The sequence below is a fragment of the Chelonia mydas genome, chromosome 4 (genome assembly GCF_015237465.2).
Source record: "Chelonia mydas isolate rCheMyd1 chromosome 4, rCheMyd1.pri.v2, whole genome shotgun sequence".
NCBI lineage: Eukaryota > Metazoa > Chordata > Testudines > Cheloniidae > Chelonia > Chelonia mydas.
Genome location: NC_057852.1, coordinates 82,760,516 through 82,788,419, shown reverse-complemented (window position 1 = coordinate 82,788,419; position 27,904 = coordinate 82,760,516).

The following is a 27,904-nucleotide window of genomic DNA, read 5'->3' as shown; positions in this document are numbered from 1 at the left end:
TTACCGCCTCAACACCCTGGTCCTGGCCCCGGGTTTCCTGGCCAACCTCCAGACATCGATTCTGGAGTTCTTCTGGTCAGGACTGCACTGGGTCTCTGCAGGGGTTCTCCATCTACCCCTGGAGGAGGGAGGGCAGGGCCGGAAGTGTCTCCACACACAGGTCCATGTCTTCCGCCTCCAGGCCCTGCAGAGGCTCCTTTATGGTGCAGGTAGTCTGGCGTGGAGTGTACTGGCGCACGCCTTCCTGCGCTGTTTCCGAGGGCTCCAAAATGACCAGCAGCTCCTTTATCTCCATCTGAGAGGTCTTCCACGAGACTTCTCTGGGCTACCGGTCTTCTACCAGGACCTCCTCCAGACTTGGAAACCGTTCTCAGTGACCAGGTCTGTGGCGGCCATCATGGGGGCAGATCTCCTCACAGAGCCCCTGCTACACAACTCCCAGCTCCGTGCGCAGGTGGCGGAGTCCCCCTCGGTGCGCCAGAGGTTGGTCCTGGCTGAAGTCACCAGAGTCGAGGACCTCCTGGACTACGACCGGGGAGACTGGCTGTATCCCCTGACGCTCACTCAGTGCATGGGGCTGTCCAGGCCTCGTACTCCCCGGCGCGTTCTTCAGGAGGTGAGGGCCACTTTGCCGGCCACTGCTTGGGTTTACCTCGACCGGGCCCTAAGAGAGGGTGCGCCTCGCCCACCCTCCACCCCAGACCCTCCGGACCTTTTCATCAGGCCTCTTCCCTGTGGACCCGACCAACCCCCCCGTCCCTTCACCGTGAGCCGGCTGCACATTTCCAGACCGCGCCAAGGAAACATCTATACATGCTCATGCTCCACACCCTTCATGTCCTCACCTTCGCGTCCAGCCCCAACACAAAGTGGCGGGACCTCTTGCCACCTGTAGAGGGTGAGGAGCCCCGGTGGGCCAGCCTATATTCCACCCTGGTCCCGCGGCCCACCGGGGATATCAGTTGGCAGCTCCTTCATGGGGCCATAAGCATGGGCGTGTACTTGGCGCGGTTCACCCCATCCCAGACACCTGCCCCTTTTGCGGCATGAGGGAAACCCTGGCACAGATATATCTGGAGTGCGCCAGGCTGCAGTCCCTATTCCGGCTCCTCACAAACATTTTGTTAAGATTTTGGTTGCACTTTTCCCCTCACCTCCTTATTTATGCACTCCCTATCCGTGGCCCCACTAAGTCACGGGACCTCCTGGTCAGCCTCCTCCTGGCCCTGGCTAAAGTGGCCATCTATAAAACCAGGGTGAGGAGGCTGGCCGATGGAGTCTCCTGTGACTGTGGGGCCTATTTCCGATCCTCCAACCGTTCACATATCCGGGCAGAGTTCCTCTGGGCAGCATCCACTCGCTCCCTTGACGCCTTTGAGAAGCAGTGGGCGCTGTCCGGGGTTCTCTGCTCAGTGTCCCCGTCTGGTTCCCTTTGTTTGACCCTTTGACCGCACTCCTGTCCCTGTTATTTCATTAGTTGTTCCCCGTAATTATTTGGTTTTCCAGGTCCTGTGGACCTCCCTCTTAGGCCGCCCACTTCCTGGATCCCAATAAGGCTACTCTGCTGTACCAAACTGGCCTGGGTCTATCACAATAGATATACACATATTGGCTTATCAATATATTGAAAGTATTAATTATCAAGCTATACTAAATAGCTTGTCTAAAAGTACTAGTTATACTTATAAAACTATTAAATATCAAACATCAAATATGTCCATGAGTTACCTGGTTTTCCCAATCATGAGTCCTTTTCTTCAGGGCTTATACTCTCCATTTTCTTTTCCCTTATGAAAGGATAATACCTTTACCCTTAGTGAGATTTGGTCTCAATTCCTGTAGTGCTTGCTGAACATCTGATGGGGTATTGAAGTATTTCACAGAATCTGTCAGCTTCATTATGAAGATCACAGGATATTTGAGGCTGCATTTAATATCTGATCCTCTGAGAATTCGTTTGTTGCTGCTCTCTTCTTGCTTAAATTGACAGAGAAATCTGGATACAAAGAAAATTTAAAATCCTTATACTTAAGAGTTCTTTTTGCTTAGCAGCAGATACCATCTTAACTTTGTCATTAAATCTTAGCAATTTAAACATGATGGGTCTGGGTTATTATTGTTCTCTCTCCTTCTGGCCCCTGCCACTCGGTGAGCCCTTTTAATCTCCAGGGGATGCAAACTGGGATCCAGTCCCAGTACCTCAGAGAGTGTGTTGTAGAGAAAGCTACGGTGGTTTTTTTTTTTCTTCCAGCCCTTCAGGGACCCCCAGTAACTGCAAATTATTCCTGCATGATCTGTTTTCAAGATCTCCTTGTTTCTTCTCAAGATTGGTTAGTCTTTGCCTGAAGGGAGCATTCTCCATTTTAACCTTCTTCAATTCTATGGCAATTTTTCATAGTTTGTTATCTAAATAGGTTAAACGAGCTTTGATTTTACCCACATCTTTAGAGAGCCCATGTACATCTTGAGCTAAAAGATCAAATTTGGTAGTTGAAGTCCTTCATAGCTGCAAAGTTATGTGAGAGAGACTGCTGGGTTTCCTCAGCCTTACCTTTCTTTGGAGACTCAGTCTTGGGTTGTCTGGTGTTCCTATTTTTCCCATCAGGATCCATAATAACACAACAAGAAGGACTCCCCTCATTTAATTAGTAAATTTCTGACAGAAACTTATTATTTAGAGACTTGGGGGCCCCACATTGTTAAGAATTAGTTGGGGGGGGGGGGAAGAGGGAGGAGACCAGGGGTCTGGCATCCATCTTCTCTATAAAATCACATTTTGCCCCTTCTCCTTTTTACTTTTTTTAATACATATAAAAGTATTCATTTATCATGACTGGTTTTCAGTCTAAAAACTGCAATTAGATGCCTGGCAATCGGATATGCAGTAGAATTGCAGTGAAATATCACCTTCCCCATGCTTAAAACTGAGAGAAGGAGAACCTTCAAATTTTGCAAGTGTGTGTTATGCTTACTTGCATTTCTGACTATACAAAATATGCCTGTTTCTGCACTCCATTCTATGCCATTGATTTTAAACACACCTGTTTAAACAGAGTTACACAGGCATAAAACTGCTGAGAGAAAATCATAGCCACCATTTCTAAAAGGCTTAACATAAAATGAAAACCTGACAAAAATTGACCTTGATAAGCATGAACAATTACCACTGCATCAGTGGAAATAGCATCCACCTTTCAGGTGCAGTAGAAGGTTCTTAGTTTCAGACTCTGGTCTAAGCTAGCCTACAGGGAAACTAATCCACAGGATCCAACAGAACATCAATCTCACTCTAATACGATGTTTTTTTTTCTCTTGAGGGGGAGGTGAGACAGGCCCAAAGCTGCTAGTGACATCAATGAGAGTGGGAGCAATGCACCATAAACAGAACTTTTAAAGGTCAAATGCACAGGTATTTTTACAAAAATCACTAAAACTCTCCTATGAGATTCCAAAAGAGTAAACAAAGAAATAACCACTGTATTTTTTTTAAAAAACCAATATTTTTTAAAAGAAATTGTAAACAGCTGCAGCCTACTTAATTTGATTGCCTTGAAACTATTTTTGTAAGGTGCTTAGATATCATGGTGAGGAGCATAATAGAAGTAATTAGACAGGGGAGACAATCTTCCGACAATGATTTCATGGGGATTTTGTTCACCATTAGGGTGGTAGCACAATCCTCCATCAGATTCTCTCCTTTTTAAACAGTTATACAGGTGATTGTCTCAAGGAATATTAGACATCCTACCTGAGGGTTGAGAAGAGCAGGATCCGAAGGCAATAAGAACAACTGGGTATGTAACATAGTTCTAGGAGCACCTTAAGAGGCTGGGAGGTTTTGCTTGTGAAAACCTGCTGGGCACTAGCAGGTGCAAAAACAAACTTACAGCAAGGATGCACACATACGGCTCTTCCAACCCCTGAGGACTGAGCACTATTATTGCTTCCCAGCATGGAATCCATAATGCTAACCATATGGCAAGCACTTTTTGAAGTGGTTTGTTAAGTTGGCCCTGTGGACTACAAAATCTGCCTGCGGGGGAGGTGAAAAAAACCTAGGTTTTACCATGTGAACCTGCTTAATTCTTGGAAAACCAGAGCTGGGATGTTAACTCCAGAGCTGGAGCTGGGAACTCAAGCGCCCATTCATCAAGAGCCAGCACAAGTGCAGCAAACTCCTACCTGAACAAAGAGGCCAGGTTTTAAATCTCATTGATGTCTTTCCAAATATATTCTCCTCTGCACCTGGCTGGCCCCAGCTGATTATACCATCACATCATGAGTCCTGGGACAGCAGGTTAGAGAGAAGCCTCACACTTTATCTCTGAAGATTTCGGAGATCATCCAGGATGGGTTCACAGGATCTAGGGCTAGCTGAGGAGTCCCAAAGTGTCTGGCAAAGTCCCATCATTCTTGTCCCCAAACCTGATAATTCAATGCACTTTGGTATAGACTTCAGAAAAGTTTGACGCAATTTCAAAGTTTGACACATATCTGATGCCATGAATGGATGAGCTATTAGAACATCTAGGGTCTACCAAATATATCAGTACTATAGATCTTACAAAAGGATAGCTGTGTCACCTGCATTACAAGATAAAGTGGCCTTCTTAAAGGCTTTAGGGCTCTTCCACTTCCGAACAATGCCTTTCAGCTTACTTGGAGCAGCCACAACTTTTCAACTGTTAATGGACATGGTGCTCAGGCCTCATCGGTGGGATGATGCTGCATATTTGAATGATATCATTATGAACCTGCAATAAGTCCTTGACTAAAGCAGGTTGCAAGGCCAAGCCGGCCCAATGAAAATTGGTGAATAAAAATATTACTTACCTGGGTTATAACATGTAAGAAGACCAACTTAGGCCACTAGTTAGCATAGTGCAGGCATGTCCTATTCCTCCAACCAAAAAACAGATAAGATACTTCCTTGGGCTAGCTGGTTATTACAAGCAATTTGTTCCTGGTTTCAATACCATTGCCCCCATCTGAAGGACCTAATAAAAGATGGCAGTCAGAAGATCTACTGGAGCAACTACTGTGAAAAAGGTCTTTAACACCTTGAAAAACCGATTGTATCAGGAGCCACTCCTCTTCAATCCAGATTTCTCAAAGGATTTTTTTTTTTTTTTACAGATGGCTACCTCTGATGTGTATATATCTCATCTGGAAGAAAGGGGAAGTTGACAGTAATAAGCATAAATCAGAAGGTAGGAACTGTAGAAAATTGATAGAGTAAGCAAAGGAACACAAGGAAAAATCTATGGCCTGCAGAGCTAAAATGTATAAGGAAAAAAAGAATTCTAACAAAGATATTGGTCCATTACTAGGTGGAAATGGTAGAATTTATTCATAATAATGCAGAAAAGGCAGAACTGTTAAATAAATACTTCTGTTTTGTATTTGAGGGGGAAAACACCTGAGGTAGTCATATCATATGATGATACTCTTTCCATTGGTATGCTGAGGCTCTATTTGCCAGAAGCTGAAAATGGGCGACAGAGGATGGATCATTTGATTACCTGTTGTGTTCATTCCCTCTGAAGCATTGGCCACTTTTGGAAGACAGGATATTGGGCTAGATGGACCTTTCGTCTGACCCCGGATAGCCATTCTTATGTTCCGTTCCACTAGTATCTCTGGTGGATATTAAACAGAAGCTACTATAGTTAGATATCTTAAAATCAGCAGGTCCAGATAAACTTGTATCCAAGAAGTTTAAAAGATCTGACTGAGGTGCTCCCTGGATGGTTAATGATTATTTTCAATAAGTCTTGGAGCGCCATGAAAGTTCCAGAAAACTGGAAGAAAACTAATGCTGCACCAATATTTTGAAGGGGTGAACGGGATGACCTGGGTAATTATAGGCCTGTCAGTCTGACTTAAATCTTGGGCAAGATAGTGAATCAGTGGATACGAAACTTTAAATTAATATAGAATTAGAGGGTAATATAATTAATGTTCATCAATATGGGTGTATGGAAAATAGAATTGTCAAACTAACTTGATGATTTTTTTAAATGAGCTTATAAATTTGGTTGATAAAAGTAATAGTGATTATGATGTAATATCCTGAAACTTCTATAAATCATTTAGCTTGATACTGCATAATATTTTGGATGCATACACAGGGGAATCTCGAGTAGGAGTAATGAGGTTATTTTAACACTATGTTTGACGCTGGTATGATGGCTTCTGGAATACTGAGTGTAGTTCTGCTGTGCACAATTTAAGAAAGATGTTGATAAACTGTAGTGGGTTCAGGGAAGAGCCATGAGAATGATTAAAAGATTAGAAAACATGCCTCATTGTGATAGACTCTAGGAGCTCAATCAATTTAGCTTAACAAAGAGAACATTAAGGGGTGATTTGATTATAGTCTACAAGTACTTACATAGGAAACAAATATTTAACATTTTTCTCTTCAGTCTAGCAGACAAAGATATAACATGATCCAGTGGATGGAAGTTGAAGTTAGACAAATTCAGTCTGGAAATAAAGTGTAAAATTTTAACCATGGGAGTAATTAACCATTAAATCAACAAACCAAGGGTCATGGTGAATTCTCCATCATTGACAATTTTTAAATCAAGATAGGATGTTTTTCTAAAAGATCTCCTCTAGGAGTTATTTTGGAAAAGTTCTCTGGCCTGAGTTATACAAAAGGTCAAACTAGATGATCACAATGCTTCCTTCTGACCTTGGAATCTATGAAAAAGTTCTTAGAAGATAATGCTGGCTGAGGAGATAATGTTGGCTGAAGTTAATCTTTAACAAATCTTGAAATACCAGGGAATTTCTAGAAGACTGGAAGGGTGCTAATGTTGTGGAAATATTTAAAATGGGCTGCTCCTTTAGAATGACCTGGGTAAATATAGGCCATTTAGCCTGACTTCTATACCAGGCAAAATAATAGAGAAGCTGATATGCGATTTATCTGATAAAGAATTAAAGGTTAGGAATATAATTAATACTAGTCAACATGGTTTCATGGAAAATGGGCTTGTCAAATAAAGGTGATTTCATTCTTTGAGATTATTAATTTGATAAAGATAAGTGTGTAGATGTAATATACTTACACTTTGTAAGGCATTTGAGTGAATTCTACACAACCTTATGATTTAAAAAAATTAGCATTATACAATATCAATAAAGCATACATTAAATGGATTAAGAACTGGCTGACAGATTTCAAAAAAGTACAGTAACTCCTCACTTAAACTCATCCCAGTTAATGTTGTTTTGTTGTTACGTTGCTGATCAATTAGGGAACATGCTCATTTAAAGTTGTGCAATGCTCCCTTATAACGTTGTTTGACAGCCGCCCGCTTTGTCCACATTTGCAGGAAGAGCAGCCAGTTGCAGCTAGCTGGAGGGGGCTTGGAACCCGGGTGGACCGGCAGACCCCTATCAGTTCCCTGCTCCCCTAAGTTCCCGGTGTGGCAGCCACCCAGCAGGCTACCAATTGCCCGCAGTTCAGCTGTCCCTCCCCCCCACTACCATGTGCTGCTTCTGCCCTCTGCCTTTGAGCTACTCCCAGGAGCCTCCTGCTTGCTGTGCAGGGGAGGGGGAACAGGGGGACTAATGTCAGAGTGTCCCCCTCCCCCCTATTCCTGCCCCCCGCTTACCCCTTCTCCATATAGAGCAGGGGGGAGACACTACAGGGCTCAGGACAGAGAGAGTTGCTGCTGTTTCAACTTCCTTATCTTTTTAAAGGCAATGTACTTAGAATGTGGTGTCAGCATACTTAAAGGGGCAATGCACGTCTCTCTCTCCCACACACACACAGACACAGGTGTGTGTCTCTGTCTCTCTCTGCCATGCTGTCTCCCCTCCCTCCATTCATGCTGCCTTGTAGAGTGTGAGACTACATTAACAACATGTTGACCCTTGAGGGCTCAGCCGAGTGCTAGTTCATCATTTAGCAGTAAGGCATTCCCTGGGAAATATCCCACCCTCTGACTTCACCACCTCATCCAAGCTTCACAATCAACATTGCTGTGTATAGTATTAAGTTGTTTGTTTAAAACTTATACCATGTGTGTGTATGTGTGTGTACATATATTTACACAAATATATGTTTAGAGTAGCAGCCGTGTTAGTCTGTATCCGCAAAAAGAACAGGAGTACTTGTGGCACCTTAGAGACTGACAAATTTATTAGAGCATAAGCTTTCGTGGGTGCTTTAATAAATGTGTTAGTCTCTAAGGTGCCACAAGTACTCCTGTTCTTTTTACGTGTGTGTGTGTGTGTGTGTGTGTGTGTAAATATACATACACACGCGCCCGCTCGCACACACACACAGAGTATAAGTTTTAAACAAACAATTTAAAATATAGTTTTTTGTCTGGTGAAAAAAATTTCCCTGGAACCTAACACCCTCCTCCCCTCCATTTACATTAATTCTTATGTAATTGGATTCGCTTAACATCGTTTTGCTTAAAGTCACATTTTTCAGAAACATAACTACAACATTAAGCGAGGAGTTACTGTAATTATCAATGGGGAATCATCATCGAATGGGTGTGTTTCTAGTGGAGCTCTGCAGGGATCAGTATTAGGCCCAATGCTATTCAGCATTTTCTATCATGATCTGGAAAATCACTGCTGATAAAATTTGTGGATGACATAAAGATTGGTGGAATGGTAAATTATTATGAGGACAAGGCACTGATACAGAGTGATTTGAGGTCACTTGGTAACCTGGGACCATTCCAACAAAATGCATTGTATTACAGCTAAGTGCAAAATTATATCTGGGAACAAGGAATGCAGGCTATATCTACAGAAGGGGGAACTGTACCCTGGAAAGCAGTGTCTCTGAAAAAGATTTAGGAGTCACAGAGGACAGCAACTCAACATGAGCTCTCAGTGATGCTGTGGCAGAAGGGAGTAATGTGATCCTAGGAGGTACAAACAGTAGAGTAGGGAGCTGATTTTACTTCTGTATACAACATTGGTGAGACTGATACTGGAATATTGCATCCAGTTCTCATGTCTGCATTCAGAAGAGAATGTTGCAAAAATGGAGAGAGTGAAAAAGACCCACAAAAATGACTTGAGGGCTTGAGAAAATTCCTTACAGTGAGACTTGAAGAGTTCAATCTGTTATTTTATTAAAAGGGAGACTGAGAAGTGATTTGACTAGCAGGTTGAAGTACCTTCATGGGGAGAAAATACCAGTTACTAAAGGCCTCTTTAATCTATCAGGGAAAGATATAAAAGAAGCAAAGGTGTGTGTGTGTGTACACATATGTACACTGTGGGGGAGTGGAGAGGGAGAATTGCAATAGTGTAGCTACATAAGGTAGCATACAAATTCCTGATGTATACATACTGCATCAGTGTTGGTCCTACTTTGCAATGACACAGCATGTCTACAGTTGGGATTTGCATCACTGTAACTACATGTGTGGGGAGCGTGGGAGGGGAGGGAACGGGAATCACACACTTGGCCTAAGAGAGGAAAGAAGTGGAGTGTGGCTGTGGTCGCCACAAGTCTCTCGAAGCGCTATTTATGTGTCAAAAAAGTTTCTTATTGTGATTTTTAAATTTTAAAATACTTGTTTTTTGCATTGTTGAACCACATAAAGAAATTTCATTTTGTCAAGGTTAGCTACAGATGAGTGTAAATGAAGACCCAAGAGCAAATGCCCTTAACATTTTATTTTATTTTACTTTTGTGGGGAGGGAGGAAATATCCTAATCCAAACATGGATTTTGTAGCAGAAGTTTGGTCATGGTCATAAAGGTCTAATCCTGCACTTCTTGCTCTGTAAAAAAAAAATAATAATAATAATCCCATTGATTTCAGATGAGGTTTTGTATGAGTAAAGAGTGTAAGATTAGATCCATACAGACAACACATTCAGCATAATAATAAAAATAATTAATATGCGCTCCCTACCTCTCCTCCCACAGAAAGAATGTAGTTATTGAAAGGAAGACAGAAATTCACCAGTATATAGTGCGCTGGCTGCCCTATTGTACTGTTCATAATGTAAAGTTCATTACTTTGGAGCAGAATTTACATCCATTTCACTGAAATGAAAACATGGACTAAATTTTTGTAGGCACCAAATGGTTTTCTCTTGCTTCTAAACAGTGATTGGGCACGGAGCTGTATTAACTAATAGCATTTCACATGAACTGATTAGGAAAGGGGTATTTCCTTTTTTTGTTATTTCTGAAAAGATACACTCTCTTTACTGTAAACTCAGAACAACAGAAGTGTGGAATGACAATGGCTAGTAAGAAGAAATAGTCTTCAGGCAAAGTCTGACATATCCAACATTAAATTGCAAGTCATCACAGCATGGCTCAAATTGGGCAGAAAACTAGTCAGGCTAAGTCAAGAACAAAACAATACTTTTCCAGACCTAAATGTGAGTATTAAACTTTCCCAGAGGCAAGGCAAGTACTATTACTGTCAGTAATTTATTTTTATAATCACAGCAGTGTGTTGCAAATGGACAGCTGTATCTGCCTTAGCCATATCTCCTAATTCTTCATCTTTAAATGCTGATCAGGAGAAGATTTTCCTTATAAGTGAGGTTTTGCTTTAAAACTTTGACATATTTAACTAAACTCTCAGGCTGTCAAATGCTAAAAAGACTACAGAATCAAAAGTGTCATAATAGTGGAATCATTACCAGCTGATCCACAGGCAGCTACTGTAGCTTAGTTATTAGTCCATCTATTTTGCTCTTATTGGGACATGTAGTATCAGAATAGGGACATATATTACAATGCATATCTCTTCAGTGGTAAAAAGAAAAGGAGTACTTGTGGCACCTTAGAGACTAACCAGTTTATTTGAGCATGAGCTTTCGTGAGCTACAGCTCACTTCATCGGATGCATAGCATATCGTGGAAACTGCAGAAGACATTATATACACACAGAGACCATGAAACAAAACTTCCTCCCACCCCACTCCCCCGCTGGCAACAGCTTATCTAAAGTGATCATCAAGTGGAGCCATTTCCAGCACAAAACCTGGATTTGTGCTGGAAATGGCTCCACTTGATGATCACTTTAGATAAGCTGTTGCCAGCGGGGGAGTGGGGTGGGAGGAAGTTTTGTTTCATGGTCTCTGTGTGTATATAATGTCTTCTGCAGTTTCCACGATATGCTATGCATCCGATGAAGTGAGCTGTAGCTCACGAAAGCTCATGCTCAAATAAACTGGTTAGTCTCTAAGGTGCCACAAGTACTCCTTTTCTTTTTACGAATACAGACTAACACGGCTGTTACTCTGAAACCTGTCTTCAGTGGTAGTGGCTATCTCATTAAGCAAATATCCTACACACAAAAAAACCCTCCAGTTTAAATACCATAATAGCATTTCAAGAGGATTCTTGAAGAGGATTCTTTCAAGAGGATTCATTTCTGTAGGATTTTCAATTGCTTTGTTCAGCAATCATAGGAAGATGAAACTAAACATGACAAACTACAACTGTAACCAATCAGACCATAAACATTTTTTTAAATCCAAGTTGATGGATGAGGTAGATGTGTGTGTGGGGATGAGGGGTGGGGGGGACTGCTTTTAGTGCATTCCAGCCTTTAAAAAAAGATGTTTGCAATTTCTTTAAATAGATGAAATTTCCCTGTCGGCTCTGATGGTCTGGCTGGCTCCTTGCTTCATGAGAGTCCATCATCCCTATGTGTGTAAATTATTATTATAAATGGAGAGGAAAGACCTTCCATTTGGATTTCATTGGACTAAAAAACACATCCTATAGTGGTAGATTCAAGGAGCACTATTTATTTATCTTAACAAAGAGAAAGTTAAAAGGTGACTTGATTAGTCTAGGTAAGTACCTGCATGGGGAAGAAATATTGGATAACTGGCTCTTCAATATAGCAGAGAAAGGTATAACACGATCCAATGGCTGAAAGCTGAAGCTAGACAGATTCAGACTGGAAATAAGGTGTAAATTTTTAACAGTGAGAATAATTAACCACTGGAATAATTTACCAAGGGTCAGGGTGGATTCTCTGTCACTGGCAATATTTAAATCGACATTAGATGTTTTTGACTAAAAGATCTGCTCTAATGATTATTGTGGCGAAGTTCTATGGCCTGTGCTATACGGGAGGTCAGTCTAGATGATTGCAGTGGTCCCATCTGGCCTTTAAATCTGTGTATCCCCCAAATCATTATACCAGTTCTGTTGGCAGGCACACTAAAACTGGCAATAAATACCATCTCCAAAAGGCAACTGTCTTAAATAACCACTTTAGAGAATCCCCAAGGTTTTCAGTACAATTTTGTATGACCTTTAGCTAAGGGCCTCCTCTGCTAGGCAATTGATTTTTTTTTCAGGTCCCTTCCTTGGGTGGTTTCTTAACACAGGTTTCACTGCATTTTAGTACAGCTGTGCTCATATCAAGAAGTGAATGGGGGCTGAAGAACAAAGTATTGAATTTCTAGCATATACATGCAGGTAAATAATTATTAAATTAGTTAGCCTACAGGTTCATTTTACTTGCTTAGCACTACGTTTTATATTCTGAATAATAATATTTCAACCACCCATGTATTTTAGTTGGCTTATTTCTATCACATCATTACCGTTTGCACGACATATCATTTTGAGCACTTGGATGCAGGTCCAGTTTGTCTTTTATTCCCAAGAAGAAGGTCCATTTGTTTCTGTTCCCTGATGAAGCCTCAGCTCAATCTGCTGGAACAGCAAGTGTCACCTCAGTGTTTATGACAGGGCTGATGAGGAGATTACAGTCTTTAGGGTAGCTTTGCAATTATCTCCTTCCAGAGCGTCTGTGCTATATGCTCCCAGTGTGACAAGAGTGACTTGTGAAAACAATATTGAGCTCTACAAAAGAAGCCAGCTTGGTGGCCACAAAGGGTTAGTTTCATAAAAGAGACTTAGGTGCGCCTGACTCCTATATGTCCTGCCATCCAGTGGAATTCATAGCCCTGAGTTAGACAGTCAGGCTCCCCATGCTTTGTAGGGGAAGAGTTTGGCACCTAAAAAAGGGATTCCCAGAATTCAGCGGTTAAGTAGGGAGTCACCTAAGCAAGACATGAACGAAATGCAGAAAACAGATGTGGGGCCTTACCCCCATTTCTCAACCATGAACCACCTTCTGGAATTAGTCACCTGAGGTATCCTGGCCTGCTTCAGTAGCCTGAGCCCTAGCAGTTGAAAGGAGGTAGACCCACTCTATTATAGACAATAGGTCAGTGATTAAGGAACTCGTGTGGAACCTGGAAGACCCAAATTCAAATATTTAATTATTTGAATAATAATTCAAGTAATAATCCAGCTCCAGAAGGAGAGTTTTAGAAGCCCACCCCAGAATAGCTACGGATATGGGAAATGTGGGCTCAAGTCCTTACTCCAAATTAGGCATAGTGGCTTTTCAAACCTGAGCCTCTCAAGGGCCATCTGAGTGCCCTATCTACTGGGTATAGATTAACAATGAACTCCCTAAAAATTCTTGCCCCTGGTTGTCATTTGTGCAAGTTAGGTGTACTCAGAGCATGCCCACCAGATCATGCCCCAAAGATGAAATAGATAGGGGAATGCCTAGTCTGAGAATCCTGCCAGAGCTCAGGTGTGAGATAGGGCACCAAGAAGCTAGGTGGCATGAGGATGTAACTGGCTTTGTGAATGCCTACCAGCAGAAATGTAGGCTCCTAAGGAATTTTACTAGCAGAAACTTAAAGATTAAGGAGTTTAGGTGATTACAAGAGACAGCTGGGTGGTTATTTTGTCAGTCTTAGGGATGCCTAAACATAGGACTGAGGTGCCTGAAGAGGTGGTTAAGTGCCTAAATCCACGGTACATGGCAGTCCACCAGACAGTCATTATAATGTTCAAGATTCTTGATACCATAAAATATACATGTACAGAACTCTCAAAAAGGATTCACTGGGCTCTCCACCAGCTTCACTACAGGGCAGAGAAAAATATGAAAGAATTTCTAATATATAGATTAGTCAGGCTCAATTCAAATATTTAATTATTGGGAGGCAAATGATGAAGTGAAAACCTAATCTGTTCTTCCTTCTTCTACTCTGTCTGCCACCTAATCTAACTTTAACAGTTGAACAATGCAGGAAAGTATTATTGTCACTAAAAAAAGAATGTTTTGAAGATAAAACCCAGGCAAAACTCTCTATCAGCACACTTCGATTGTCAGCTTCTCTCCCACTTCGGCTGGAGTGGGAGAGAAGAGAAGCCTCTAGTGTTTATATGAAAACTTGCTCAGCTATTTTGGATGCAAGAGAATGGAGTTGTTTCTTCCAAGTTACCATAAAATCTTCACTTAGGGGAAAGGGAAGAAAAAAAATGCAGCATAACAATCTTGATTTAGCTACTCTTCTTTCAGGCAGCATGCCAGAAAAATGCTTCCTTTGGAGAAAAAAATTTTTTTTTCAGAATTAATTAAATATCATAGTCTGGATCCTCAGCTGAAGTCAATGGAGCTATGCCAGTTTACATCAGCTGAGAATCCTGCTTGTGTATTCACTGAAATAAACACTGTCTTTGTCCCTCTGCTGTCCCAACCCTTTATGACCCAAAACACAAAATAAAAATAGCATCAGGAAGTGTTTTATCAATATAGATCACTTTTATAGTCCTCTCAGATGTGTCGACATTTTTCTCACAATTTTCTGGCTGTAAAGAATATAAGCGCAAACCATTGCTTGCTATTTTTAAGAGGCTAGGAAACCACTAATTTAAAAGAACTAATGCACCTTTGCTTGAGATACTTTAACAAGAGGTATGCCTCTAAAATTTATTTTCTCCATTCAATATATAAGCAAGACACATTCTCTGTTATATTGAAGGAGAGCTGCCACAAATGTGAACGCTGAAGAAAAGTGTCCCTCAAAGTGTCCATTAGGCTTTCACTGAATCGTATATGTGAAATTAACATTATCATACCATAGAACTTTCTGTTAGGGAAGAGGAGAAGCCAATGGAATTGCAGAAACAACTGGAAATTCTCAGAACCAGATCACTCATTCTGACTGGATGTTTTCTGAATCAGATATTCATTTTATCTGGTATCTGAGGTGAACCAAGACTGGTGGGGGAGGATGTGTGTGAGAGAGAAAGAGAGAAAAAGAAAATGAGTAGAGGCTTATATTGAGAAGTAATGGCCAAATCTTAAAGTGTTCAGAGATTTGGACTGAATAAGCACTCAGAAGTTCAGATGCTTGTCCAAAGTGCACTCCAACCCCCTTAAATCTGCAAAATTATTCTATAAATCTGATGAGAACAGGCTCTCACAAAAGGATTCTCTTATTTTTTACTTCTGTTCTGCCTGGAAATAAGACAAAACAGTCCCTCTCACAGCATTTTGGCACTTCTATTTCTGTTTTGGGTAGACCCAGGAATTGTAGATGAGTATGAAAATGACAAATAATGGAAGAGAGTGTGGGGGGATAAGAGTTAGCAAAACATTTTCAGCCCTTCAACTAGCACCCTCCCCAACGCTGCATGCCTTTTTGAACTCTGGTTCTTCTGCACCCACTTTTCATTACCTCATTCTGAATGCACACAACTGACCTGGACCCAATGATTCTAATTATTCTCTGTTCTTCCCATGCTTCAGTTTCTTCCACTGACATTACCCCACTCTCAGCACTTACGCATAGGGCTCCCTTTGTAGTCCACATTACCTTTAACTCCTAGTAAGTTTGGCATTCTTTGCTGGGCCTCAAGTTGGCTGCTGTCTGAAAATTTCACAGCTCCAGAGATGTCCTATGCCAGTACTTCTGAATGAACTCTGGAACTTGTGAGACTGGAATGGAGCATCTGGTGCAGGCCCAGCAGAGGCTACTATACCTACTGGGAATCTGAGGCATCATGATGGCAATACTGGGTGGGCCTATTAGAGAAGGGCAAGACATAGAGGGAAGACAAGTAAATGAAGAGAGGGCAGAGGCAGGGCAGAGTGGGTTTATCAGCTGATATACTTGAAGGGAGGGAGAAAATCATGTCATGGAAATTTGGAGAAAGGAAAAGCATCTGATTGCATGAGATGCAAAAAAAATGGGGTCATGAAAATCGAAAGACTCATGACTTAAGGGGAACATAAAACTTCTTTGAGGAGAACCAAATAAAATCTCTCATTGAGATTCACTAATCACAAGCTTTTATAAATGGATCATAGGATGTTTTTTAACATCATTACTGTCTTTTATACTAATACTATAAGGCCAATTGACTAGTGTTCTCTCTATGACTGGGAAACATATCCAGTTTGCACAGATGTTTACTTGCATCAAGACAGAGGCAGACATGTGCAGCGAATACAAACTTGGACAAGAGTATCTCCTATTGTTTGTTTAACATAAAGCAGCCATGCCATCCTATGGCTCAGATGACATACAAGGATAATGATGCCAAACGGCAGTAACAGAGCATACCCATTTATGAAAGGATCACATGACAGTAACAAACTGCCATGAGATGGAAACAAAAAAAGAAAGATATTTTACACCATCACAGCCCTACCTGAAACCTGGCACTCAGCAAAAATAGCAAATGACCAGAAACAGCCTCAGCAATTACTGCGCCATCAGTCAAACACAAAGGTGGCTAAAACAAGAGCATTTTAATATAAAAACTACGTATTTAAGAAAATAAAACCATTCTGGCTGCTGCTATATTGCTGCATTTTACAACCTTATAAAGAAATAAGGAGTTGTTATACTTATAACGTCAGCAGTTTGCTGTCTCTGAGCTAGGAATACCATTTAGCAGATTTATATCATACTGTGTTTAATGTCACAGAAATTTGCAATATACAACAGATGAATTTTTGAATCAAAACTAACAGAAAATAAATCACACCTTTAAAACTTTGTATTTCCTGCTGCTCTGAGTTATGAACTTTATTCAGGTTTGAAAATTATCCTAATCTTTTATAGACCTTTCTTTCTTCTGCGGATAGTTCACTATCTCTCTCTCTTTTTCATAAAAAAATCAAGAACTTGTACATTACTTGACTTATCCCCACTGTTCCAGGGTCCATCACAAGGTATGGTCTAAACAGAATACAATGTTTAATTGATATACAGCACCAAATTAGGATGGTCCCATTGCAATTACAATCATTCCCTTTGGATGACCATCCCCCGAGGTGAACAATAAAGTGTCAAGAGAAGGATGACAAGAAATTCGGCTGCCAGGCTGCTCTGAATGGAGGATACCCACCAGTGGTGCAAGTGGAAGCCACTTACCAATTCGGGAGGGAGCCCACGGGAGGCATGTGACCTCCTCACGTGACTCCTCCCCGTCCTGTCCCCAGCCCAGGGCCCCCACACTTTCCCTGTCCACTCCCCATGATCCACCCCCCCCCCCATCTGGGGAGGGGAGCCTGTGCAGCTGTACCACCCCAGCCCTTCCACGCAGCGTCTCCTCCGTCTCTACAGCAACCAGCCCCGCCAGAACAACTGCAGCGGGGAAAGGAGCAGAATGCCAGCAGCTCCTCGGCAGCTGCACCGCCCCAGCCCCGCCCCACAGGCCCTGTCCTCCGGCGGGATGCTGCTGCTGCTGCGAGCCTGAGCAGCCGCAGCTCTGTGGAAGGGCCGGGGGCGGAGCCGGGGGTTCTGCTCCATTCCCCGCGGCGGTTCCTGGGGGAGGAGCAGAACATGGGGCCCACGCCCGCCGCTCCCCCGGCGTGGCTGGACTGCCCCTAGCCCCGCCCCCAGCCCTCTCCTCCGGTGGGGCTGCTACGCAGGCAGGGGAGAGCCTGTGTGGACGGGCTGGGAGCGGTGCAGCCGCGACGGAGGAGCCACCGACCGGCCCCACGTTCTGCTCCTCCTCTTCCCAGTGTGCCTGACCAGCTATAAATCTCCTGCTGGTGTGGTGTACTGGACCCTACCGCCCTGCTTGACCGCTGATGCCCACTTATCTGTCAGAAAGGCCGTTTTTTGCCTCCTCTCACGTGTAATGACTCAGCCAGATTAACATGAATAAGAGTTCTTTATTTACAAGAGACCCTTTTCTTAGCATAAGCCACTGAAACAAATGGCACAACTCCGCACACTTTAAATTTTGAACTCATCCCAAATCAGCCTGGAGGACCAGATCATTGACGTTTTGCTAACGTGTGGAGTAGTGGTGACCAGGAGCAAAGAGAACAGACACGCAGAACCTGTGCCGTTAGCAAGAGTTCAGCTACTCAGCTCCCAAGCAGCAGTGATACGCTTTTTTTCTTCATCTTTTCTTTTATTAAAGAGAGTTTCTAAAGAATCCGATTAACCTAGAGGCAATAGCAGTTGGAAATTCCCGATTACCAATGGCCGCAGCATAATCTGTTTGTTCAGTCCCTAAAGGAATGGGAAGGTTTAATTGTATTATCCAGAACCAGCTACCCACAAGAAATGTGCACTTCCCCTTGCTTCTCCTGTAATTCCAGCGCCTGCTGTTTGGAAGCCTTTTCTAGAAGTATCATTTTAGAGGAGTGACAAATGCAGGGATGGTATATGAATGAGGACTTCCTTCATGAGTGGGCAAAGGTGTGGCAGAGTATATGGCATACCCAGAGGGGAGTGCGTGTCCTCATGCTCAGAGATGTCCAGAGTGTATATTCAGCACCTCCAATTGTACACATGCAGGGTCAGATTCCTATGTCTGTTGCGACTACTTCGTACTCCACTGCCAGGGGAATCTGGTTCCAGAGCCAGTGTGTCTGGTCCCAGGAGGATCACTTCAAAACAGAGGGAGCCTTTGTTTGCATAGTGACAGTTTATCAGCTTGTGAAGAAATGTACTATCACCTTAAAGGACAGTTATGGGGTTATGGCCATAGCTGCTCTAACTTACAAAGACTGACCAACCCAGCAGTCAGCTCACTGTTTAGGAAGTGTAGTGGTGACCCTTATATCCGTTTTGCAGCCCTCCTAACCTGCTATGTATGATCCTCAGGTGTAGCTGAAGATTTGTCCCCTGTTGTTACTCATCAGGGTTATTATTCATTCCACATAAAAAGCACATGTCCCACTACAAAAGATCTGTAACAGTTTAACTAGCAGATAGTAGTGTGCAAAAAAACCTGAGTAAAGAACCAATTATCCAGATTAGGGGGTATGTAACGGGACACAAAACCTCTTATCTAACAGGTCTCTCTTGAGTGAAAAAAAGTTGTTATAATCTCATAGGTGTTTGGTGCTCAGTGAGAATTGGATTGATAGTTCCACTCTAATTCTTAGTGGGCAAAAATAGTCATTGCATTTGACACCCTTCTTTAACTGCAAGGCCTTTAACTGAAATGGGCATGGAACATGAACTTCTTAGCAGGGGTCCTTTCAGATGACGGTTGAGGAACATTCATTGATGAGCTGGAGGAAGTTCTCACAAGCTCCTTAATAGGAGAGCTGAGTTTTGCATTCAGTGTTGGAGACTCTCAGGGCCTGGTTTTAAGAAGTGCTGAGCACCCACAGCTCCCAAAGCTCAGTTCAAGCTCATCAAAGATTGGTCCTCAGCATCACTAAACAATTATTTTTGAAAGCTAGTCTCTGGTTTTCAAAGTAAACTTCTAGATCTTTTCTCAGCAAAGTTAACCTTGAAAATGTAACCAATATCAATCACTGTAAACCAATTGCTGGGGTTGAAATCAACAATCTATGTTCACTTCTGCAGCAGGCGCCTGGGAGATAGTTAAATATTGTGTGTGTGTGTGTGCACATATGCTTTTGCATGTAAGTTTGGGACTTGTCCAAAAAATAATGTTGCTAACCGCCTGGGTCCTAGGCTGGTCCTTCCCACTGTGGATTGATTATGCTGCATAGGAACTGATCATGTTTGTGGAGGGGAAGAAGGAAAGTCAGCAAATATTTATTTTGAAGGCCCAGTCAAAAAAGACAGCTCTACTTGTTAAAATCATTTCTGATGCTGCTCACTCAGAACTGGATTGTCCTTGACCTTGCGCACATGGGAAGAGCGGTAAATGTGCAAAAAGTTATCTCCCTGAAGGGTCAAGAACAATTATAGTCTCTGGGAGTACACATTGAAAAAGCAGGGCGTGACCCTTCCCTTATTCTGTACCAGCTACAGCACAGCCTGGCACACCAGGAGATCACTATATTAAGGAATAGTGCAATCTGTACACATGCACCCTTCTCTGTTACGCAGGGTTATGCCAAATAGATACAACCTAGCCCTTTAGCACCAGCTGCATTATGTGTGTACCCAGTGCTGTTGCAGCTTCTGCAAGGGCAACGTCCATCCTGCCTCTGTCCCTACATATCCCCATATACTCCCAGCTGCCCCAACAGGAAGGGGAGAGGAGATAAGTTCAACTAATGCTGCACTGAGTGGAGTCCTCCAGCCACTACCACCTACGTCTCTCTGCCCAGCCTCCCTTTAGAGTTCAAAGAAGCAGGCAAAATCTGCACTTCTGCCTGGCCTCAGACTCTAGCCACAGAGATCAGTCTTTCACTTGACACTCGTGCATACACCCATTTAGGAGCAGAGAAGACCTCACTCATCCCAAGAAGCAAAGGGAACCCATTCCTCACCCAGCTTATCACTGAATGGACCTTGTTTCATTCACTTACTAACGCTTATTAGCTAGTGGCCATAGGACATGTGCCTACCACTATTGCAGACACTCTAAGGAACAGTTCCCAAGGGAGCCAACTATAGGATCCACCAGGAGGTGCTGGAGTTGGAAATCTGGTGGACTGAGGCAGATGGAAGGACAGAGGGGTTTGCAGGAGTGGGGAAGAATATGGAATTAATAGATGATTTTACTCAGGAAGTGTGATATGTATTGGTGACTGAGGTGATTTTTTATTAGCAAGACACTTGTAAAGATAAAAATTTATTGCATTACTGGGAACAAGTGGTGGGAAAATGTGTGCTGTCACTGTCCATTCTGTAATAAGATTTAGTCCCCAGGGCTGTCAATCCAGTACTTTACACTAAACAAAACAAAATGAAAAATGTTCCATGCTTGAGTTTTTCATGTAACTTTGAACTTATTGTACTAAACAATTACCATTCTAATTCCTGAATATGGCTTTGAAAGACATCAGTTTTGAAAGATGATTTGGTTAATCCTCATACGATTCTGATGTATTTGCCCATAGAGTTATTTCAGTACAAAAAAATGCATGAAAAGATTTGCCTGTTTCAACTAATCCTATTGGTGCATTGCCAAAGGGTCTTTTTAACACAAACCCTGCCTATTAATATCTTCCCCTATATATTTGGAATTCTCAAATGGTTATGATTTATCTGTTATAACTTGCAGCGTATTCTTTTAGATGAGACACCCTGAGAATTTAGTCATTCCTCTTAACTACCATTCTGAGTCTGTCTCTAATTTCTGTGGCAGCTTGTGGGAAGTTGTTACACATAGACTGTGCACCATCTCATATGTAGGTGCTTGAAGAATGAAAAGTTCCTTTGGGGTAATTATGCACAGGGGCACTAGTGATCTGAATTTGCTGAGAATCTCAGTGCTGTTGCCAGACTCAAATTTGGCCTGGCTACTCTCTTTCTCTTCCCCATCAGGGCGGCCAGGCCAAACCTGAGCAGTGCTGAGATCCTATGTGCCAGGGGTCAGGTCATGATTCCCAGAGCATGGAGCCATGCCCAGCCAGCCCCATGTGACAGAAGCCACAGGAGACACCACTGCAGGGTGAGTGCAGAGCACAGTCTCTGCAACTTACTGTCCCCTGGGATAGCACCTGACAACCCTTCCCTCAGGCCAAAGGAAGTCGCAGTGTAAAAAGGTTGGGAATTATACTGTGCTTGACTGTTCCATTGCAAGGCAAGATTGCCACCCCACCATGGAACAACCACCCACTTGTTCTGTGATGGGGCAGACAACCCTACCCCCAAGAGGAACATTGTGAAACACTCCATGATGGGAATCTCCCCAAAGGCCCTCTCCTGTGCATTTGCTATAGGAGGAGATCTGTGTTCTTCCACCATGAACAACAATCCCAATAGATGGCACATGTCAGATGTATGAAGGTGTCTACATGTCCCATACTCACATGCAGTTGTCTGTTGGCTGCATTATCCAGCTTGCAAGAGCAACAAGAGGCTGTCTGAAAAGGCAATGCTGAAAAGGCATCAGCTACTTTCTCATAAACCAATGGAAAATAAGGATTCTAGGACTTCTATTATTTTTAAAAGGGTGTCTCAGAATGCTCTATATATTCTTTGATATTCCTATAGATTTTTGAAAAAGTGGATATCTTATTTTTATTTTTTATGGAAAATTCACATGATACAGTTACTCGACATTTTCCCTAAATACAGTGAAGCTGGTTCACCTTTATACCAAGGCCCTTTACATCATTCTTGCACCTGGAATTCTGGTTCCATTTTAATCAATGACAAAACTCCCATTGATTTTAATGGGACCAGAATTTTACTGCTTCTTTTTACTGTGATGATAATGAGAAAACTAATTACATCTCACTTGCTTGTTAAAACCTCTTCCTGATAAAGTGGATGAGTATACTTTTGTGTGCCTGTGCTAAACTCTCTCCACTCCACTCAAAGAAATGTGTACTATTTTTGAAAGGGGTTGCCTGGACTTTATAATTTTGTAGGCCTATAGGGTATAATCATCAATGGTGAATCACCAGATTACACTGGACTAGTAGGGGAAGGAACAGTGTCACCAGGATCTGTGCAGAGGGACCCTGCATACTACTTGCATGGTGATGGGAGCAAGAAAGACAGCCCTGCTGGTTCCCTACAAAGAACTATGATCTATGCATAGGGAGGTACCAGAGGTTATACATGGCTTACCAACTAGACACAAAGATAAATCTGTCCCCATTCACCAGGTAAATCTGCCCCCCATTCACCAGGTAAATCTGCCCCACTTCGAGAGAAGTTTGTGGTGGCATCTGCTGTCAGGAGAAATCCTTGGTCATGTAGATCTACTGGAATATCACAACCTGGGCAAAGTGGAGATCTTAGAACCAGTGTGGAGGCACTGGGCCTCCTCCAAGAAGACAGTGTTTCTCCAGCAGATCTTGGAGAAGCTGTAAGGATTGGAAGACAACCCTCTGTTCCTCCCAAGGAGCCAACATTGGTCCATCACCCCTCCACCCTGGTTAAAAAAAACAAAAACATGATTCCTCCCTTACCATCCTCTCATCCAGGCATTTTTCTGTGAAGAAGGCAATCATCCTTCTCTCTCTACCCTCCCTCCAAGCATCAGTCAAATATAGTAAAGGAATTAAACATCTTCTATTTCCACGGAGTTTCCTGACCATTGATCATGTCGCTTTGACATCTGCAGAGGCAGTACCTACATCAAATGGGAACACCTTCCAAAACCAGCTAATCCAAACCAACATATGGTTGAACAATATATTTTTTAAAACGACTAAAGAATTCAGAAAAATATTGTTGTGACTTAGAGTTTTACAGAAGATCAAATAGAAGGCAAGAAAATACTGTTAGGGCTAAGTCTTCATCTAGTATCCTAGCAAACATGAAATATTCCATCACTGAGAAGAAGTTCATGTGGTGTCAGGACTGGAAAGTGAGTGAACTGACCTAGTGGTTGAACCCAGAACAAGGAGGGATTGGAAATCAAAGATGAGGGTTAGAGCTGGAGCAAGGAATGGTCAAGAGCTGGAGCCGAGGGTCACGAGCCAGGACACGCTAGAGAGAGAAGCAGGGAATTAGGCAGGGGCAAGAGCTGGGCTTTGGTGGGAACAAGGCAAGAGTATAGCTGGAAACAATGCAGGAGCAAGGCTGGGAACAGTCATGAGGAAGGCAAGAACAGGGGTGATTGTGACTGTGGGGGAAGCATTGAGCAGCCAATGACCTGCTGGTGCTGCTGGGCTTAAGAGGATGCCTGATGGCTCCCTTCCACTGATCAGGTTTGTTGGCCAATCAGACTGCCCTGCTGCAGCCCATCTGGGCTCATTAGTCTACTTGGAGACTGAACTAGCTATCTCAGGCTCAGCTGCAGGCCTTCATTCCTGACATATGGGTTCTACTTAATCATTGTACCAATTTCCTTCCACTTTTTCCACTTGCTATGAATCTGAGTGGCCTCCATATCTAGGAAATGTTTTTTTCAATACCTTGCAACTGTAGGATACAGCAGTGTCTGTTTTTATATGAGAGAAATTGAGATTGATTATACTGTATGTAGGACAGCAAGATGAAAGGTACAGTAACAATGACAAAATTGCGCTCATCAAAGATAGGAGTTGCACTTCAGGTATGCCTTCTAATTAGTTCACAGTTCTGTGATTTAAAATGCCATTGTAAAACTAATAATAATACATTCCGACATCTGTTATAGTGATTTTCATCCATAGCTCTCAAAGCACTTTATAGAAGACGTAAGTCTCATTATCCCCATTTTTGATGAGGAAACTGAAACATAGAAAGGCAAAGTGACTTGCTCAAGGTCAGTCAGCCAGCCAGTGGTAGAACCAAGAAAACTACCTAAATCTCTTGAGTTCATAGATTCCAAGGTCACAAAAGAATATTGTGATCCCCTAGTCTGCCTTCCTGAAGTGCACAGGCTGTAGGTCATCCCCAAAATAATTCCTAGAGCATATCTTGTAGAAAAACATCCAATCTTGATTTAAAAATTGTCAGTGATGTAAATTAGTACCCTTAGTAAATTATGTCAAAAATATATGCCTTATTTCCCATCTGAATTTGTCTAGCTTCAACTTCCAGCCATTGGATCATGCTATACCTTTCTCTGCTAGATAGAAGAGCACATTATTAAATATGTAGGTACTCATCGACAAATCAGGTTACCCCTTAACCTTTTCTTTGTTAAGCTCAGTATTGTTAAGTATTGAGCTTCTTGAGTCTATCACTGGAAGATGTGTTTTTTTAATCCTTTAATCATTCTTGAGGCTCTTCTCTGACTCCTCTCCAATTTGTCAACACCCTTCTTAAATTATGGAACCAGAACTGGACACAGTATTCCAGCAGTGGTCAAATCAAAACCAAATACACAGTCAAAATAACCTCTCTATTCCTACTCAAGATTCCCCTGTTTATGCATTTTGGTCACAGAGTCACATTGTTCAGCTGATTTTAGATAGATAGATATAAAAAATATTTTTCAGAGTCACTGCTTCCCAGGACAGATTCCTCTATCCTATAAGTATAGTCTACATTTTTTGTTCCTAGATGTATACATTTACATTTAGCCATATTAAAATGCATGTGTTTATACCCAGTTACCAAGCTTTCCAGATTGCTCTGGATCAATAACCTACTTTCTTCATTATCTACCACTCCCATAATTTTGTGTCATCTGCAAACTTTGCCAGTGATGACTTTTTCTTCCAGGTCATGGGTATAAATATTAAATAGCATGTGGCCAAGCATGAAGTGGGTGGAAACACACCGATTTGATTGCTATTCCTCATTTACAGTTACATTTTGAGACCTCTCTGCTAGTCAGTTTTTAATCCATTTAATGAGTGCTGTGTTAACTTTATATCGTTCTAATTTTTTAATCAAAATGTCTTTTGGTACCAAGTCAAATGCCTTACAGAAGTCCCACTGAATGCATCCGATGAAGTGAGCTGTAGCTCACGAAAGCTCATGCTCAAATAAATTGGTTAGTCTCTAAGGTGCCACAAGTACTCCTTTTCTTTTTGAGAATACAGACTAACACGGCTGTTACTCTGAAACCTATATGAACACTCTTACCCTTATCAACCAAACTTGTCATCTCACCAAAAAAGGTGTCAGAGTCCACTCATCAGAAAAAGAGTTCCATATCTGCTGGACCACGCTGATAATGGAAGATTCAGAAAAAGTAGTCTGAAAACCATCTTTCTAAGATGAGGGGTTTTTTTTCTGGAAAATAGAATTCTTTGGAGGTCAAGAAGTAGATAAAGAAATTAAATTAGTACTAACCAGACCTCATATTCTCCAATAAAAACTAGATTGAAGAAACTTCATATATCCTTTCTGAAGACTCTAAGACAGTGGTTCTCAATCTATTTACCATTGTGGGCCAAATATGAAGCTCCGTATGTGTTATGTGGGCCACATCCACACACAATATATATATACTATCTGTGTGGCCCTGAGAATGTTACATAGGCTGCAGCTGTGTGTTGATTGGGCCAGAGGTTGAGAACCACTGCTCTAAGACAACAAAAAATTATGCGTTGTAGTCACAATCCAGTCAGTGGAAAAAAAGAATTGGGAAAGTCTTGTTCCTTTGGGAGAAGGGATTAGATAACTATGTAGATGTTCCTGCTCATTCTGCCCACTGTTTCAATCGTTTGTCAGAAGATCTGAAACTAATTGTTCTTACCTGCAAAGACAGGAAGGGTACTCAAAGAAACTAAATGCTGAAGGAGATGCTTGAACCTGAGTCATGTGAAATAATGAAAACAGAAAAGATAAACTGTGGTGTCAAGAGGACTGTTGCCAGCTAATATTCATTGAAGTTTTTTGTCTTCATCTTAGGTTCAGATATAAAATAGTTGAACAGGAAGGCCAAATTTTTATCTATAAAAATAATCTTCTATCTGAAGTGGGTTTTTGAAGATCTTGTATAAGAAATTTCAGACTCCAGTTCATATGTTGGAATGACAAGAACAAAGTAGCGATATTGGATGCTAATTGGTTATAGCATCATTACAGGATCATTCAGTAGGAGGATCAACTGTCATATTCTAAAATCAGATTTTGATACCCTTGCTCTTCCTGAGTCACACCTTAATGCAAAAGCATTCCCAGTCACTTAAATAAGAGTTCATATGGTATATGGCACAATTCAGTGCACCGGTATTCGTATCAGGCCCTTAGTAATTGTCCATGGGCCTGACCCTGTGATTCTCACTTGAGTTAATTTTTCTAGTGTAAGGGAGTTTTGCTTCAATAAGGACTTCATCTCTATTTTTGCTCTCCATTATTGTACTTCCCTTTTCATGGTTAGCACAGGGCAGCTACAGGAAGAGTTGAAATTGCAACTCAGTTCCAGTATTGCAGCAACATAGAGGAAATTAAAGTCAAAATGAGGAAATCAAACTTCTTTCTTCTTAATTTAGCCACAGTGGAAAGACATCATTTTCTATGTCCTGTGCTCTGCTTTTGAATGCCATGGGCATTGTCCTGAATTGTACAAATCAACCAGTGTTGTGGCCAGGCATGATCATCAGAAAAGGAAGCTTACAATGAGAAAGCATTGTTTTTGTGCCAGTTTTTGATTCTGCTGTATTTTTTCAGCTGTTGAAATTGAGAGAAAATCAGTTTGTGGGATGGGCATTTATTTGAAGTTTCTTCTCTTTGTCCTCATTTGAACTAATATGAACCAAACCAGATTTTAGAGGCTTATACATACTGTGAACCCAGCCTATGCCCATTTATTGAGGAAACTGCATATTAAAAAAGTCAGTTGTCTTATGCTATGTCTTTGTCTCAGACTGAGCCTTGGAAAGAAATTGGTCCTGACTTCCCATTCTCATAGTTCTATTAAGGGATAGAATGTATAGAACACTTTTTCCGTACATTAAAAAGACGTTAGTATAAAAAAGCTTTGTCATCTATTAAGAAATAAAATTCTTCAACTCAAATAAAAAAGTACATTATGAAAAGAAAGTTTCATACTTTAAAGAAAGTTTTGAATAAAAAGAAACAAACCCTTTACCTCAGTAATAAATCCCTTTAAGGATTATTGCTTGAATGACCATGAAAAATTACAGCTGTGAAATCTCACTTGTAATTAATGAGGTAGAACGAAGGTGAGTAACATTGTTTATTGCCAGGCATCTCATTTGAAAAGAAATGCAAAAGCTGTCAAAGGGATGCACATTTCACTGCTTTAAACTACTTTGAATAAAAAGTAATTATTATAGTCACTTAAAGGGAGAAGAAGAGATTTCTGAAGAGAAAGTTTGATTGGTGCATACCTTATGCTTATCACTCATCCCTATTTC